The sequence below is a fragment of the Colletes latitarsis genome, chromosome 9 (assembly GCF_051014445.1).
Source record: "Colletes latitarsis isolate SP2378_abdomen chromosome 9, iyColLati1, whole genome shotgun sequence".
In the NCBI taxonomy this organism is placed as follows: Eukaryota; Metazoa; Arthropoda; class Insecta; order Hymenoptera; family Colletidae; genus Colletes; species Colletes latitarsis.
Genome location: NC_135142.1, coordinates 17,636,924 through 17,655,386, shown reverse-complemented (window position 1 = coordinate 17,655,386; position 18,463 = coordinate 17,636,924). Strand labels below are relative to the sequence as shown.

The 18,463-nt window shown below is 37.4% G+C and overlaps 1 protein-coding gene across 1 annotated transcript in view; it reads left to right on the top strand.

The window, feature by feature from the left end:
- Positions 1-18,463, top strand: part of LOC143345741 (mannosyl-oligosaccharide 1,2-alpha-mannosidase IA-like) — an 831,836-nt gene that overhangs the window by 355,894 nt on the left and 457,479 nt on the right. The gene's annotated exons all lie outside the window — the stretch shown is intronic.

The following is an 18,463-nucleotide window of genomic DNA, read 5'->3' as shown; positions in this document are numbered from 1 at the left end:
AAGACAACCGAGAGAGACGGAAACAGAGAACGCGAACGCGAACAGAGGCGGAGAGGAGGAGAGAAAGAAGAAAAGCGAACGCTGGAGGGACGAGCTCCGAGGGAGAAAAAAGAAGACTGGCACCGAAGTTCGTGTCTTCGCTTTGTAACGTCTAGTCCCTCGCTCGCAGAGAAAGACGGAACGTTTCGTTCTTTACCCTCGGGGACAACAAATAGCTTGTCAGTTGAATCATAATAGAGACTCGGGATCGCGAGATAATCTCACGCTGCGGAGTATCTAGCCGCGTGTTCACGAAGTCGGTCTCGTTTGTCGGTGGAACCGGGTGTATCGAAGGTCGAGAACCGAGATTCACGTGAGACGCGTTCGTCGTTTTCTATCGAGCTTTCGGTGTGACTGGTTAACCTTTTAGGCACGCCTGAATTTTAGGACTGTTTCTCTGTACGGCAGAGTTAAACGCGAATTACGCGAACGATACAGCGCTGCAACGTGTGACGGGCAATACTGTTCTTTACGCGAATACATTGGAATGAAGTTTTTGATGATTACATTGTCAAAAACTACCGAATAACTACCGATATATTAACCCATTCGCTGTCAAGCCTATATTATATGAAGCTATTCCAATTGCCATTTATATTTTGACTGGTATTGTTTACCAAAGTTCTGTTATTTCTTGGTAAGAGCACATATATTACCATACATAATCATTTACATGCATAAAATCAAAGACGAGTATACTCGTCGTTGTTTTATTGTCAGCAACCGAACGCAGAAAATAAAACATCTCTTCAATTTAGAGAAGATGTACAGTATTTGCTAAATGATAGCCAAGATGCAATCATTCAATCGCAGCCATCTACGTCAATCATACCCCAGGAACAAAATTCCCTTCATTCTTTTAATATTATTCCTCCTACACCAAAAAAGAAAAACCCAACTCGCAAATGTTTGTGCAACGAAAAATATTGCATATTACTCGATATTACTGTCCCATCTGTCCTGATAAACCTCCATTATGTATTGGGCTTTGTTACAAATCCTATCATAAAGATAATTAATATGTGATTATGTTGCTATAAAATTTTGTTATATATGCACGATGAAGTTGATTTTTGCTTAATTTAAATCTGTAACAGATCATTCTCTTTAAATAATAATTGATGTAGAATTTTTGTAATAAATTTTATTTGTAGTATTTTTTCAAGCTTTTCACATTTGTATATTTATGTTTGTGGGCACAAAAAATTTGCTTATTCAAAAGCCTGTATGTTATAATATATTGAAAGTAGGACGAGTATACTCGTCCTTGGCAGCGAATGGGTTTAGCGTAAATGGTATTATTTATTTAAATGGAATGCAACAATTCATACCTGACACTGGCTTATCGAAAACAAAGACTGTATATTCTGTCTGAATATTGATAACACTGTTATAAAACGTTGCAAAGGCAACAAAAGTGTGAGAAAAAACATATGAAAATAGTGAGCGAGCCACTATGGTGGAGCATTGTGCCTAAGAGGTTAAGCAGATATCGCTAGATTCAATTGTGTTTGTATTCTTTACTTCGATTGAAAACTGGGGTTAATAGCGGATTAAAATAGTTTGATATATTGATATTTCCGTCGCAGGATGATCGCAGTTTAGGTGATTGTTATTTCATGCATTTCAACCGGGGATAATGCACGCCAATAATATTATCAACGATTGATATAGAACTCGGAGCAGAGCTGGATATCGTAGCGGTAATTGGCTAATCGAATGACGGATCGAATAATAGCTATCGTGTAAATGTCGAATATTCTATTAAATTAATTCGTAATCGATCCTTTACGATTTACCCAACTATAATTATTTTGTTTTAAAATCTCTATGGAAGTACTTTAAGGGGATATTCCTGTCTAGACTGTCAGTTCTTCGGCCTTTTTTGTGATTTTTTGCTGATGGTAGGTAGGCTGTTTTGATGATTTCATTTTATAAGCATGTACAATATTTTTTTCATAAAAAATATTAAAAATTGTGGGAGTTATAACTTCTTGTTTAATAATTCTGAAAGAGGTGCTCCACTGATTTCCACGATTTCAGCCGATCCGCTAATCTGAAACAGGGATAAATAAAGAAATGGCATCACTTCAAGTTTCGAATTTCTATTTTTTGACTTTTCTTTTGTTTTTAGCGTATTAAAAAAAAAAAAATAAAAAATCTCTAGTTTCAGCGATAAAGGCATGCCTGCTGAATATTCTCTCCTTTGAAGTCAATCGGTCTGCAAGATCTTGAAATATTATGAAAGTCAGTTTAAAAAGACACATTTAAACAAGAAGTTATAACTCCCACAATTTTTAATATTTTTTTATGAAAAAAATACTATACATACTTATAAGATGAATAAGTATATCTGTTAAATCTCAGTATAAATCATTAAAAAAAAGTCACAAAAAAGGCCGAATAAATGATAGTGTAGATAGCAATACCCCCTTAAGGTTTTCTTTCCTTGAATAATAACCTAATGGGCAAAAATCTTCAAAAAATCTTTTTTTGCTCGCGACACATTCGAATTTTTGCTTTCAAAAGAATTGGATAAACACTTGATCCGATAAATTATTAAAGGGAACGTTATCTCAAAGCTATCATAAATTCTTCATGGCCGTTCGTTGAAGATCGACGAACAATCGGGAAAGAAAGCCCCACGATACAGCTCGATCGCGCATCGAAATCTCCAGCCACGACTCCGCGATCCGAGAGCTAAACTCCGAGCATTACCGCGGACAATCGTTACGAATATTGAACCCCACCGGGGACTACTGTTAACCGGGGAAAGATCGAATCGCGGGTACAAAGCCCAAACCCTATTAAACAGACACCACAGTTTAAATCACATTACGATCGAGAACTACGAGCGGAGTTTGCGTCCGATCTAGTGACGGCTGTTGCTACGTACAAGAGTCAAGTCGTGACTCGATCCGGAGTTAAATGGCACGCTGTGCTCTGCTCGGGTTGACGCGTTTTCCGAACGGCGAAACAACGAATTCATAGCAAACTTTAAATGGTTAAATGTTTCTCTTTTAACCCTTTGCGATCGTATTAAATTTATACTTGGGTGTCGCGCTGGTCGGAATTAATTTCGAACAAATGGTAATATGTAAGATTATGAAGGAAAAAGAAAATTGATTAATTCTCTTTTTTTTAATTCATTTATACCACTATACTCATTTTCATCATTTTCTTCTATTTCACTATCGCTGGGAATTTCTAATTGCGTCACTCGTTTGCTTCATTAAAACTCTGCTACTATCAGAATCACTAGTATAAGTATTTTCTAAACAACAATTATCACTTTCTATATCAAAGTTAGTATTAGTAAAGAGTCAAAATAATATTTTTTATCGGTACACTTTTTTCGATAACTTTTTTTGCTATATTAGAGTAGTGTTTTTAAAATATTTTAAGAAGCAGAAATGTCTGATTACACTTAAACACAATTTGTGAAATATTTCGAATTCTGTGTATTTTCGAAGCTTGTTGACTTAGTATAATATAAAATTAGTATGCTTCTTTGCTGTGGTGGCTGAAAGCAGACATATGACTGCAAGGGGTTGATACCTATAAAAAACAAAACAATTGTTACAAATTATATTAAAAATTTTTCTTTGGAAAAAGATCACTCGTTTGATAAATTGTATTGTCGTATTTGTGGACATTGGAGATGACTCTAAACGTAATAAAATTGCTCGTTGGAGCTGCTCGACACTCTTTTTTTTTTTAATATCGTCAGTTTAGCAGCGAGCGATTCGATGCGTTTCAGTTTTCGATCGAGAATATATTAATATTGACGAACTACCGCGAGTTTGATTAAATATAAAATCGAACGAAAAACCGGAATATCGTTTCCAATGGCACACGAACACGCGCAGCTAAATGACTCGATTTCAATTCTCTGTTGAAATCACATGTTGAAACTAGGATCGACGCGTGATCGCTTGCGTGACGAGTACGTCATCGAATTTAAGTGACATCTGAAATCAAATCAAGAAGAAAAATGTCGAGTTTCGTATCGTAATGTGTATTTCTAGTTTGACTGTTTCAGTGTTTATTAAATTCCATTAAAAGCGATGGAGCTGAATATTGACAAGTAAATATTGATAGCTTTAATATCGTGAGCTTTATATAGGTACAAATATTTGATACTGTATATGGAACTGTCTATTATTTTCTTTGAACGTACAGATCACCTAACAGAACGTATTTAGAGTATGGATTGCAGGAATTTCATCTTTGATACTCTTCCAGGAGCGTCCGGACGTTGTAGAACAGCGATAATTTGATACTTAACGGGTTAAATACAGTCGGTGTTAGTAGACGGAGAAATTTTCCGTGGGATAATTCAAACGTGTTTGCCAGCTAACGGCCATCGGAATGAAAATACTGCGCGGAAACGGAGTCTCGAATATCGTTGGCGGACGAATAAAACCGAGTCGAAACGAGGCTCGCGAATGGAAGGCATACCGAACAAAGTACAGTGCGCAAAGCTAATGATGACCGAGTCTCGACGATCGTACGAGATAATCTCTCGTGGGATAATCTTACTGTGGGTTCACGGAGTCCAACCGATCGCAGCCCGGTCGTGGCGAAACGAACCCAGGGTTATGAAGCCTCTGACGCTGCAGGAAGTCTAGGCCTGATTGCTGTCGTGACCGATCGGCAGGGTCCACGAACTTCCTGCTCCCGTGGCTCGAATCTTTTGGAAGAGTTTTCTCATTCACGATTGCGTGATCCCTTTACTTGTCGAAAGATCTCGAGGTCGGGGCTCGAACTGACCCTGCATGCCCAAAGGATTCTTAATCGACGTGCAAGGATAAGTTTCGAGCAGCTTAACGATCAGTGGTAGTTTATTATTTTGTACGAAAGAAAGGAAAATGTTATGTCTTAACACGTTCACTGCCAGATCAAAACTGTATAATATTCTGCAAAAGTAACATTCAGATTTTAGACCATTACAAGCTACATGATCTACAATTTATTTCAGTACTTGTTTTTGTAACACTGCTAAAATTCGCAAATTCTATCCAAATTTATTCCTCCCAACGTCTTACTTTGAGAATTAATTTTTCTAGTATCATAGTGGTAAATCCTGTCATTCACATATGGGTGACGTGGCAGTTAAGGTGTTAAACGTTAAGGATTTCTAGAGTCACGCCTGTTCATTTCTTACACGCGCAAAACGAACTTTCAAGGCAGGGGATAAAAAATTAAATTTTGTAAACCCTCGAGGTCTTGAAATGATACTGTTAAAATTTGACGACGATATTAAAAGATTCTTCTGGAAGATGTACGATTAAAATTAAGGGGTTAACTAAGTTGGCAGTAGATAGGTTTTGTAATCTTTTCACTTTCCGTCGTGTCGAGCTCGAAAATTGTTAAAATAGTTATGTCTTCGGGCAGCTCGACATTGTCGTCGAGAGATTTCTTGCTTTAAAGAATAAAATACGTCGTGGGAGGAACGGTTTAGTCCTTTTGTTCTTGCCCGTTGTGGCTGTGCGCGATTTATTGGGCCTCGCGAGGAACGTCTCCCAAGGAGAGTGCAATAACTTTCGCATTATTACACGAGCCTGGCAACGATCCCATTGGTGAACGAGAACGCTAACTTTTCAAAATAAGATCGAGCGACTCGGATTCGTAATCTCTCGATGATATATTTACAAAGAAACGGTCAAATCACTGACAAGTGGAACGGAAGTTTAAGCCCTCCAGCGAAAGTTAATAATATATTCAAATCGGATTAGTTTACAACGCGTTAAACAGAAATTTTCGTACGAGTTACAAACTAGTTTTAATCGTTTGCTGTTCAAGGATTAAGAAATATGTATTTAGATTTATTATAGACAGGAAGTAACTGTAATCTCTGACTAAGTTTAGTGCTCCTTGATGTATCTGTTCATCATTCCTACCATTTGTTATTAGTAAAACCGGTTTTTAATCGAAAACCATTAGATAAAATATATATTTAAAAGTTAATAGAGCATAATTTCTTCGATATACCAGATAATTCCGCTTGGAATTAATTAAACCTGAATTCTGAAAGCTAGCAATTTTAATCAGGGTTTTTTTTAATGACTCGATATACATACTCGTAGTTTGATGAATTATAGTTTAGACGAAAATATCATTGACCGACGGGAGCGACGATAGATCATTCGGTACTATCCAATGACGAGGCATCGATTTCTAATAATTTTCTTTCCGATAATCACCGTCCTGCTTATTATAGTTTCTCGACACAGAAACTGCAGCCACGAATTAGCAAGAATTCATCGATTGGAAGGCAGGTAATTACGTAGCTCGCTACGAAACGAATTTGTCGATATGATGTCGAAATTTGGGGCATCTGTATTTCTGTCCGATGGATCGTTCCTCGTATTAATCCAAATTTAAACCAAAAAAAGAAACGTAAGAAATCGATTTACGATTACTCGATAAACGGTGAATAAGTTATATCAAAATGTCCACCGTTCGTTGCGTCGAATAATTATTAGCGTGCTTTAACGCAGTATCTACTTAATTCATGGCGCGCAATTAAATGTTATTTATTATTCATATTAAAACTATCCGCAGTACCCGCGGGACGTGACCGTTAAATATTTCATTTCCAATTATGAGTTCAATTAAACTCATCGAACGGAATCACCGAACTTATATATAAGTACCTTGAAAGCATGTATATTCCATTAAATGTGAAATTATGACTCAGACTAACAGAATTCTAGTCGACGATAGGAAATTTCACTCAGACATCAAAATTTTAACTTTCTCTACGTTTCGACTGCTTTTTAACACTAGATTTACGGGCATTGATCGTACATATATTTATTGATACCTTTCATGTTGACGATTACCTTAAAATACGATTTTTCTTTTAATTAAAATATATATTCATGCCATTGCATCAATCAAATTCAACGTAAGTTGTTAAAAAATAGTATTTACGCGTTCTGCAATTTTTAATATGGAATCTGACAGCCGTCAAATTGACGGCTTCCGTAAATCTAATGTTAAATTATTCTAATTTTTGGTTAATCACTGATTCCAACGTTGATTTCTAAGAACGTTAAGTTTCAAGAGCAGCTCGACATGCTAAGCAGTATGAATTAGAGAATCGAGAATAGTTTCTTGCGATCTGTCGCATCGGGAGGGGGTGGAAAAAACGCGAGAATAAGACCACATTGGTAAAAAGCTCTCGGCTTAAGGGACCATTCGCGGGAATTGCAATCTTTTCTTCCCTTTTATTTCCCTCGACCATCTCCGAAATTTTTCGAACCTCTCTCTTCCTACAAATTAATAGCGACTGGGGACGAGACTCGCTGTGTATTCGGTTTCACGGTGTACTTAGTTCAGCCGTCATTGTTCCTAACTCTTCCATTAGTCTTTCCGCGACTATGATCCACGGTGCTTAGTTATAGAAACTGACGATCTTCGCCATTCCTGGGTACTTGGAAACGTCAAACTGTGTCGAATATTTTATTTTTTGACGATTTAAATCGCGAGTGAAACGTCCTCCGGTTACGGATAAATTCAAAATTTATGGAGTTTTGGGGGGATGATTCGAAGTACGGAGATTTCTCCCTGGAGGTTACGAAAGTCGCGCGGATCCCGAGGGCGCAGTCAGCTGACATTTCTCGTCGGTAATGACGTCAGAAAAGCGGCGAGGCCAAAATTCGATTATCATATCTGGCGCGTGCATCGACCGCGGGGTTAAGTTCGGGGTTGCGCTCCTCTCCACGGCGACGTATCGTCCGGTGATCTAAATCGAAATGGCCTCGCAGCACGCCCCCGCGACAAATGTCTTGACGAAGATCGGGAACGTGAGCCGGTTAATTTACGAGCACGCATTTTTCTCTCTCGTCGAGGCGTAGGAGGAGAGAAACGTCACACGGATCAGTCGCCATTTGTTTCTCCCAAGAGTATCGTAACATTCGAGGAACCAACGTTATCGTTGACGAACCTGTCGTTTCTGGAAACGGGAATTTCAGTTTCTCCGTCCGATGGTCGCCCGTGGAAGTTTATGCATGATATGCAAAATATATGCAAAATACGAAGTACCCCCGTGTATGCAATAAATATGCACTCTGGCGAGTACCAGAAAATTCATATAATTTTGTATAATTAGGAACGTGGCGATTCTATAAGAGAGGACGAGACTTTAGCGATTCCTCGGATTTTTAATTTTGGAGGTTATTGAACGATCTCATTAGGAAACACGATTTTCTTTATTAGGTTCCAGTTACATTTTGGAATAGAAGAGAATAACTGTCCCGAAGAATCGCAATTAATGACTATACAGATTCTAATTACGGTTTTACACATACCACCTACGTTCAACAGTTTCATTTTGTAAGGAATTGATGATGAAACCGACGCGAAGCCGCTGCGAGAATCGATATGGAACCGATATAAAATCGTTACAGAATTGATAGTAACCGATAATAGGACCGTAATTGGAACTGATATCGGTTCCCATACGTCCGGTGAACAACGCAACGTAGTCGGTTTAATTATTTTCGGTACTACCGTTCCGATTTAAATTGTTAGAGTTTCGTAAAACCTCGACTCAAAGTCAACTTCGTTTTTTTTGAAAAATATATTCAATTTTTTAATTGCAAAAGTTGATGAAAAAGTTGATAAAAAAGCACTTATGATCAACGAAGAAGAACCTATAAATGTAGAGACACCAAATGAAAATATTAAACAAGATAAAACAGTATTATATGTAGATATAATAAGTGTATCATCTGATAATTTAAATACTAATAATAATGATCAAAATGATGTATCAAATGAAAAGAAAATGAATGTACAGTACAACCAAGTACAGACTCGGATAATTTGAATATTATTAATAATGAGCAAAATGATGAATTTTGAGAATAAAAGATATTATCTTTAAATTGTTTATCGAATACAGTGACGTTGGAGTTACCGATAGTCTTCCTTTCGTTTCGATAGATGGTTTGAAAATATAACTGGGATGCAAAGTGACTGAAACGGTCAATATTTCACGGGACACAGCAACATTTTAATAAATCGCAGCACGCTAGATTTAACTCTGCTATCAGAATTCGCGGGTATTCCAATATCACGGTGCAGATATGTATTCCATTCACTTCGAGTCAAAGTGAAACGTATTGCCGGAGCATGTTCTAAGTTCTCGGACTGTGTCGTCGGACAATCGTGATCTATTCGTTCCCGTTTCATCCCGACGACCCACAAACGTTATATTCCTATATCCACGTGTCGGTATTTACATAAATCATGGCCGTGCGGCAGTTTTCCAACGGCCTGGCGGAAATACGCGTTGATCCCTTTTACCGTAAGTGCGGCAATATTTCGTTGGTGAAATGTCGGGGGCTTAAACATATAGAAGGAATATTTTCAACGTATGACGGAAATGCTTAACCCGCGAGACATTTCATTTTCTCTGTCTCGTATCAGAGTTCGTTACGTAACAAAAAATATAAGGATTCAAAATATAAAATTATTCTTTATTGCGTATTTAATCGGTAATCTTTTCTCCTAAAACAACTACCTTGTACAATATTATTTCTGTTTGTTATAGAATATTAATTAAGTGAAAATACCCCGCGTTACCAGTCGAGGGTTAACAATTACGGATACATGAAATACGATTCATTTAGTAAAATAATAAATTCTGCGAAGTCTGCAAGCGACAGCCGAAAACCTATGAATTCGTGGATCCGTAGGAAACCTCTCTGGAAAGCAGAATCTGCTAATATACGTAGGAAAACATACCCGAAGTACAGTATCGTGCTTGAATCATGTTTATGCATCTCCTTCGGTATTTAGTTTGACCTCCTTTAACAGCAATTATAGCTGGAATACGCTCAGCCATTGAATTTATCAAATTACGAAGCCGGAGTCTTGTTTTAATTGTTCCCGTTGCGAGTTGCGAGTTTCTCTTTTAATTCGTGAACCCATATAACATATTTCTTTTTATCACTTTCGAATGGAGAAACTCCCATAACTTATCTTGATCTTAATGGCCAATTTATCGGAGTAATTCAATTTTCTCCAAACCGAATTTTCACTCGTCTTGGTGAATGTTTAAAACAATTTGATCTAATGTTTTCTAATTAGAAACTTAAAATTAGAAACATTTTCTTGTGATAGAGTCGAAACCATATACCCTTATCGAATCACCGTCATGTTACACTCTTGACGATGTACAATTAGGATCATTTCAAAGTACAGCTGAAACGAGGATTCTGTCAGATAATACAGATGTATTCAATACAATTAAGTCGACTATGAAATGATTATACCAGCAGATGTCAGATTTAGACAAGCAGATATCTGCAAGCTTTCATTGAGTAGGGAAATAGTCATTTCGAAGAGCTCTCATGAAGATATACAGAGAGAAATTATTAAAACATAAAGCAACCATTTGAAAAGCAAACGAAATTATTTAAAGAATACATTTGATGAAACCAAATGCTTGGAAATAACCAATTATTATAATTTTTTTTAACTAAAGTTCAAAAGTCGAACCATTAAGCGAGACGAGTGGAACATTTTTGTTTCGATTAAAAGTCCGCACTGCGACGAAGACCATGCTAATTAAAAATTTGAAACGTTCTATATCATTTATAAATAAATTCTCCAATATGGTACGAAAACATCGTCCAAAGATTCATAAGGGTTAATATTTGTTAGAATTCCAGTTTCATTGTACGAAACAATTCTTCCTCTTCTTTCCCCCATTGTTAATTACACACACTTTAAAAGGAATCCTTTTTTGCTGAATACTTCTGTTTCAATAAAAGACCAGAAGCGCCACAAAGAAGTTGCTAATTAAAAATGAGATATATCGTGCCACCGAACTTCGTACAAAAGCTTCGTACGTTTTAAACGTTTCGACGAATCGGTTAGATAAAAATCGAGGGTACGATTGAAAGGAGCGCGAGAGCGGTCCGACGAAATTGTGTCAACGAAGTTTTCCTTCGGAAGCGGCGAATTAATGAGTCAGATTTTATCGAACGAAAGTTCTAGTTTCCACCAGTGCAATAACGCTTTTTGCAGCGAGACGATTCGACGAAACCGGTTGCTTGTTCACGGCGATACACTGGCGAGGGCGAACAATCGAAAAACTGGCACAAAACGCGCGTAGTCGACGACTCGTTCCTAGCGACGTCGAATTTTCCCTCTGTCCGCTCGTAATTAAGCCACGCGTCGCTGGGCGGGCGAAATTATTCGTCGACGTAACGGAGATTTAATGTGGAACGGAACTTAAAAGGATCGGAATGCGATTGTAGCCGGTGAAACGAGGCGAATGATTCGACTCTAGCAATCAGTGAAAGATGCAACTGTCCCCGTCTTTCCTAGTCCTTATTTCCCCCCTGGGAAGCGGAGCACTTTCGAAATTAACCTTCCACTGGTCACGCGATATTTCTCGGGATAATTAGCGCAAAATTCAATCTTGGTCGTTTTAATCGAAAGTTATTCCATTTTTTGGTCCGATCTACAATAGTTTTCAGTTTACGAACAATTTTATATTTTCTCATAAAACTTATTTATAGAAAATATAAATAAAAAATATATTATTATATTTTCTTATAAAATTGATTCCCAATCTGTGTATTCTTTCTTATTCGCGTTTACGTAGATACGAAAGGTGAGCTTGATTTCTAAATCGAAACGACCATTACACCCCAACTAGGCGTTTCAAATGACCGTTTTTTAAATTTTGTGTAGAATTTCTAACATATAATAATATTTAAGAAAAGTCGTGAAGTTAAATGGCGTTAAAATATCATTGTATGTTAGAAATACTACTATAATCTACTATAAAAACTAACAATACTTTTTTGAATGTAAATATTTGTTGGCCCACCCTGCATCACCAATTTTTTATTTTTATTTTTTTACGTATCGTGTACATTTATAAACATACCCCAAAATTCTCCGATAAAAGCATCAACAAGTAAAGACTCTGTGTAAAGACAAATTCAAAATTGAACAATATCCTATATTTTATATTTTTGAGTTCACTTTCATTAACATTAAACTTACCACGATCAAATGACAGTTTTTAAAATTTTGTTTAGAATTTTTTATATACAATGATATTTTAACGCCATTTACCTTAATGATTTTTCTTGTAGTATGCGTACAATGAATTTTTCAATGTTCACTTCTATTCTTATTGTTTATTATCTGAAAAAAATATATACTCTGTTTTGCTTACCACGGCCAGTCATCTGACCGGTTGAACGATTTATATTTTTTTGTAAAAAATCGGGCAAAATTTGGTATAAAATTCTGGTTAGCTTTCGATGTAAATAGAAAACATATAACAATGATGAAAGGAGAGAATCTTCAGTGTCCACTGTCTTAGATCAGTCTGACCACGCGCATTAAAAATACTAAAATTTTAGACACATGTAGTTCCAAAATTACTAGGGTTTTATTAATTATTGAGACATTGTTAGAAGCGACAAAGCTTCCTCTTTAAAATGGCTTTTGGTTTTTGTCGATCGGACTTTTCGTTTTCGAGATATCGTAATTTATGTGAAAGCGAATTTTTTAAAATTCCACTGTCTCTCGCTTCCCCGTGTTAGAAAAGGCTATTAACGCGTATTAAAAATATTAAAACTTTAGACACGTGCAGTTCCGAAACTAATAGTGTTTTATTAATTATTGACCCATTGTTAGCGGCGGCAAAGCCTCCCCTTTAAAATGGTTTTTGGTTTTTGTCAATCGGACTTTCCGTTTTCGAGATATCGTAATTTATGTAAAAGGGTATTTTTCTTAATTTGACTATCTCTGTCTCCGTCTGACGCGTCGCGTCGGGCCTCTTTGTCGCGCGTGAGTCGAGACAGTCACGTGACTAGGAAGTCGTAGTATTTCCAAGAATTTACTACGCTGTTTACTATTGTCACGCGCGCGAGTTGATTTATATCAATGAACGTAAACAAAAGCTTCGGACCCTTATATCTCCGAAACTAGCCACCGCATCGACTTGAAATTAAAATCGCTATATCTCCGGAACTAATAAAGCTATCGACTTGTACAAACGCTCATTTTAAAGGGCATTTCATCCCCTATCTGATGACTATACCAATTACTATAATTTATGCTGTTTTCTGTGTTTATTTTGAAATTTACTTTGATGCTATATGCCCAAAGAAGTTTCTGCGATTCCTATTGATTATACGACTGTTGTGCGATGAAACTGAATTATTTATGAAACAAAATTCGATTTCAAGGGTGTTTCTATCTTCTCTTCGATGAAAATTACAAAATTTTGACGTAGCTTGTAAATTTTCCATACGAAGTTAAAGTACTAAGTCTGCATATTTAAATTAAAATTACTAAATATTTTTATACAGATTTTTTAAATGCACGCTTCAAAAAAAGGTATGCTTCATAAAAGAGAAAGAAAGTTTACGATTGAACTTTAAAACACAACATTCTATACATATAATTCAAACATTAGGAGTATGTTGCGTGAAAAAAGAGAATAAGAAAGGACATTTGACCAGTCATGGTAGAAATGGCTATACATGAAGTGATGGTAGTTTTATTGTTAATTTTAATAAAATATCACAAAATATTGGTATTGTAATTTTCGTGATTAATAATTTGACGCTGATAAGTATATTTTTGGATCCGTGTCCATCAATAAACTAGCGTTTCAGGCGATAAACGTTTGCCGTCCGTGGAATTGGAAATGGTGGAACGTTAAGGGACTATTCTACTTTGTAGGCAAGAAAAATACATGTTTCTTTATGATTTTTTTTTGCGTATTAAAGAGCGATTAATTCCGGGTTTGTGGTTATATTTATTATATATTTAACTATATTTACGAATTTTTGCAACGTATAATATCTATTGATTGCGCTGTTTTTGTTGATCAACGAACAACAGTTTTTACGAAGGGCGCCTGACTGCGTGGGTGATATCTTGCGAACAAGTTATCCGAAATCCAAAAACCAAAGATATTCTTGATACAGATAAGTTTGGTTAAAGCATGAACTAGGATCTTTTCAAAAAAACGAAAAATGGCAAATTGGCAGCTATTTTACGAAAAAATACTGAATATTTTCATATATTCGGTTTCTTTTTTATTAGTAAGAGAAAAAGTATTGCATATATCGCAGTTCACTTACTTCATTTTTTTTGTTGATGTTGATATCTTGAATAATTTTCATGTTATCGTCTACGCAGTGCCGAAAAATGTAGTTTCGAGAAAAACAGCTTTAAAGTTTCACGTCCAGTTGTTGTACCTGCGCGTGGTACATTTTAGCAGGCTATAACTTCGTTAGTTTTCCGAATTTCAATTTAATATTTGGTAGTTATATTGTCGAGACTACGTACTAAAAGAAAATGCAAAAAAAATTCGATTTTTTAAATTCTACAAAGTAGAAAGGCTCCCTAACCGCGCTTTCCCATGGTAACGCACTCGCGTCCGCCGTAGGAATTTCAACGATCGTTTTAGCCCGCAAAATCGCGTTCAATAATTAATCAAGAGCGAAAACAACGTTTCGAAGCTGCGGATGGCACGGCGGGGAAATTTGTTCCGTGTTTGTTCGATCCACAAAAACGAGCGTAACGCGGAGAAAAGTTGGCGACCGCGTCGGGGAAAGCGATTTTTGAGCGCGCGGGGGGAAAATCGACGAATTCGCGGAATACGCGCGATAGCGCGAATAATTTTTCGGCGAGAAGAGCGCGTTGCAAACGGGAACATAGATTCCGGAGCCGCGAAACGCGGAATCGAAAATGACCGCGACGATTTGCGAAGCCGTCGATAGTTGATTTCTGTGGAGCTTGTCGATCGTCGGTGCCCTTTGTAAAATTCCGTGGCTCTCGTCTGTTTTTAAACGCGTAAAATTATTTCCCGACTTTACGCCCCGGGACCGGAAATTATTTTATCGTTTCGATTTTGTTGTATTCTATTAGCTCTTCGTGGCTCGTGGATTTTTCGTGTGTAAATTGTTAAAATATTCGTGGAGAGATAAATGAGTCACTATATATAATCACTGGACAGTTAAAATTATAAAATGAAACTAACGTTTCTTTATTCGTTACATTATAAAGGAACCGTAGTTCGTACTATATTTTTAATTTATCGAAATTTTTCGTTTTACAACGATCGTTAAAATCAGTGGTAGAATTCTATTCGTGAGTCTTTCAAATTAAACTCGTTTACTTCAAAAATTTGCTTTCTCCTACAATTCTGTTTGCTGCGTGTTTGTTTAAATACGAGCGTTATAAAATTTATATTAACGTAGTAATTTAAAATGTCTGAACGCGAGAAAGCGAGATAATGAAGTCGCTACGAAAAATAGTATCCCGTGCCTCAATTTGCATTTTCCAAGATGTACGAGCAAAACGTCCGGATGACTTATGGACGGTGGGCGTACCTTTGCCTCGCACTCCCATCGTTCAGGGTACATTTTCGGCGAAAAATTTCACTCCGTGAGAGAAAGGTTGCGGTTAACCTGTAAACCAGCGTGGAAAAAAATGCTAAGTCGATCGATTCATCCCTTCGTCGAGACGCGAGGAAGACATCCATCGGGAGGGAGGACGCGTAGCGCCAGTCGGACAAAAAAGCTCGAACGCCTTCCGAGATTCGACTCAATTAAGCAAGCCCCCGGCCGTTGACAAAGTACGACATCATTGTTCCTTTATGGGCGGCCTTAAATAAGCGAGTCTGCCAGCATATTGAGCAGCGAGCCGACGGAAGGATGAAGACAGCCGCGGTAAAAACGGGCCCCGAGTCGCGATTCCGTGATTCGAACGGGCGGGGGAAAAAAGAAGGAGGGAAGGAAACAACCGCGATCGACGAGGAGGAACGAGCGCCGACTGTCGCGATCGTGAAAGAAGAGAAGGAAGAAAGCACGAAAGAAAGAACACGAGGGGGGAACATCTTGTCAGTCACTCAGCGGCGACGTCAGACTTTGCTCGACGACGTGGGTACTCGGTGGTTACGAACTTCTCGAGTGCTCGCGCCGATGGCCTGCTTCTTTTTTTTTCTTTACTTTTTCTTTTTTTTTTTTGTTCCTTTATCGACCCCCCGGAAATTCCGGCTCCGGGGATTCCGTTTGGTGCTCCCGGTTCGTCGCGACGCTGATATTCCGGGCGCGAGTATCAAATGTTCGAAGGAGCGTGAAAAGTTTGAACGATTGCCTCTCGACGCTGCGTTTTGACGGAGCGAACAGAGTGCTCGAGATGGGTTCTGGTTCCCGGCGGAGTACATGGCGTCCGCGTAAACTGGGTCGGGACACTGTCGCTCGGGAAAGTCTTACAACACCGGTTTTACCAAAACTCGAGCGTACGTGGTCTGCTTCGGAGGTTCCCTCGACTTAACGCCAGATTTACTAGATTTAGATTCCGTGCTTGAAGTTACGGAACTTGGAATCATTATTCGTTTTAAATACTATGCAAGGTAATGTCTGTCGATATGTATTCGGCCACCTCTAGGAAAAATTTTAATGGGAGATTCTAGAGGCCAAAATAAGACGACAATCAAGAATATCAATTTCTTGATTGACGCTTTGTTAAAAAGTTACTAAAAAATTTCAAATCATTCTGGAAAAAATATTTTTATTTGCGGGGGTCGATTACAATCATTTTTGGTGAATAGACATACCCTCGAAATCCTACGGAGTTTCGAGAAAAAAATTCCTTATCGAAAATATAATCTGAGACCTGAAATGGTTCCCTGAAATTTCATGCGAATCTTTAAAATGTCGTAACTTCTGAACGGATTGAAGGATTTTAATGTTTAAAAAAGCAAACTACGCGTATTTTTGTAGAGAATATGAACAAATCGCAAAAATATTCGAAACGTTATTGCTTGACTCCGCAAAATGAGAAAACCCCCATAAAAATGGTCCAATATTCAAACAGCCATAATTCCTACAATAGTGAATATATTTCAATGAAACTTTTTTCTGAAGTAGAGCTCATGGGTATCTACAAAAAAGTATTAGACAACTTTTCTATAGGGTGTCAAATAAAGTTACTAAAAATCAAAAACGAATTTTTAAGAAGAATCGACAGGGGGTAGGTGCCTAAATTTTACGGCAAAAAAAATTTTTTCAAATCGTTCTAAAAAAATTATTTTTAATTCCGGAGGTCAATTACAATCATTTTTGGTGAATAGACATATCCTCGAAATCCTACCCACTTTCTAGAAAAAAATTCGAGAAGGTGTGAAATTTGTCGATAAAATTTAAAAATTTCAAATCGTTCTAAAAAAATTATTTTTGGTTGCAGGGGTCATTACAATCATTTTTTGTGAATAGACATACCCCCGAAATCCTGCACATTTTCGAGAAAAAAAATTCAATACAAGCGGAATTTTAAACGTTAATAACTTCTTAAGGAAGCCTCCATCAATAAATTGGTATTCTTGATTTTCGTCTTATTTTGACCTCTAGAATCTCCCATTAAAATTTTTCCTAGGGTTGGCCGAACACCCTGTATATTTTAATTGAAAGAAACCCCACATTTACAGAAGATTATTTAATTCAAAATTAAGTACTCGATAAAATACGAAAATTATAAATGAAGCGCACAGAAAATTAGAAACCAGTATCGATCGAACGCGATACGGAACAAGCAAACATAAATTTTCCACGTCCGGAGCGACTAGGCGTCTCCGTTTCGATTGGACGGCATTAGTGTTACGTTCGCGGCGTTACGAAATGCACACCAGTACCGTAGAAATAACATAGTTGCACGAAATAACATAGTCCCGTGTAACAAACGATCTTCAGCTTACGTACCTCGCGGCTATAATCGAATATTGATCGAATATTGACATTAGTATTCTCAGAGATCGCGTATCGAGTTCACGTTGATGGAATTGCATAAACTGTCTATTCTTTGATGGAACTGTTAAAGGGAACGAACAATTAAATCGTGCTATTTATTACGCGTAGGATTTGTTACAATGTTCGACATAATTGAGCGTCGACTCACGTTTCTGGATGATTTAGAACTGGCGCGCGGGACTCATTTCTGACAGAGGGCGAATTTGCACTTTGCTACCATGTCCTGGGTAGCAATTGTCCAATCATTATTATCATAGCCATGAATATTTTCACGCTCTCTTTTCAGTTATACCAACACGAGTCATTTTTATCGTTACTTAAACTCTGCTCCTACTTATTTTCATAGTTGCATAATAATATCGTGTAATAGTCGAGTTCAACGTTACCACGGTCTGTAAAAGCAGCATGGACGATTTCCCATCGGTTTTAAAGTGTCGTAGAATAATTAAAAGGCAATCTCCATTCACGCTTGCGTCTTTACTGCACGATCGGGAGCTCGTGGATCGTGAAAAAAGAGATCTCTATTTTTCTGTAGCTTCTGTGCTCGAGGCTGGACGCATATCATTATTTTCAGCACGGAAACAACGCATCCGGGAGTGAGGGCAAAATAAACATCG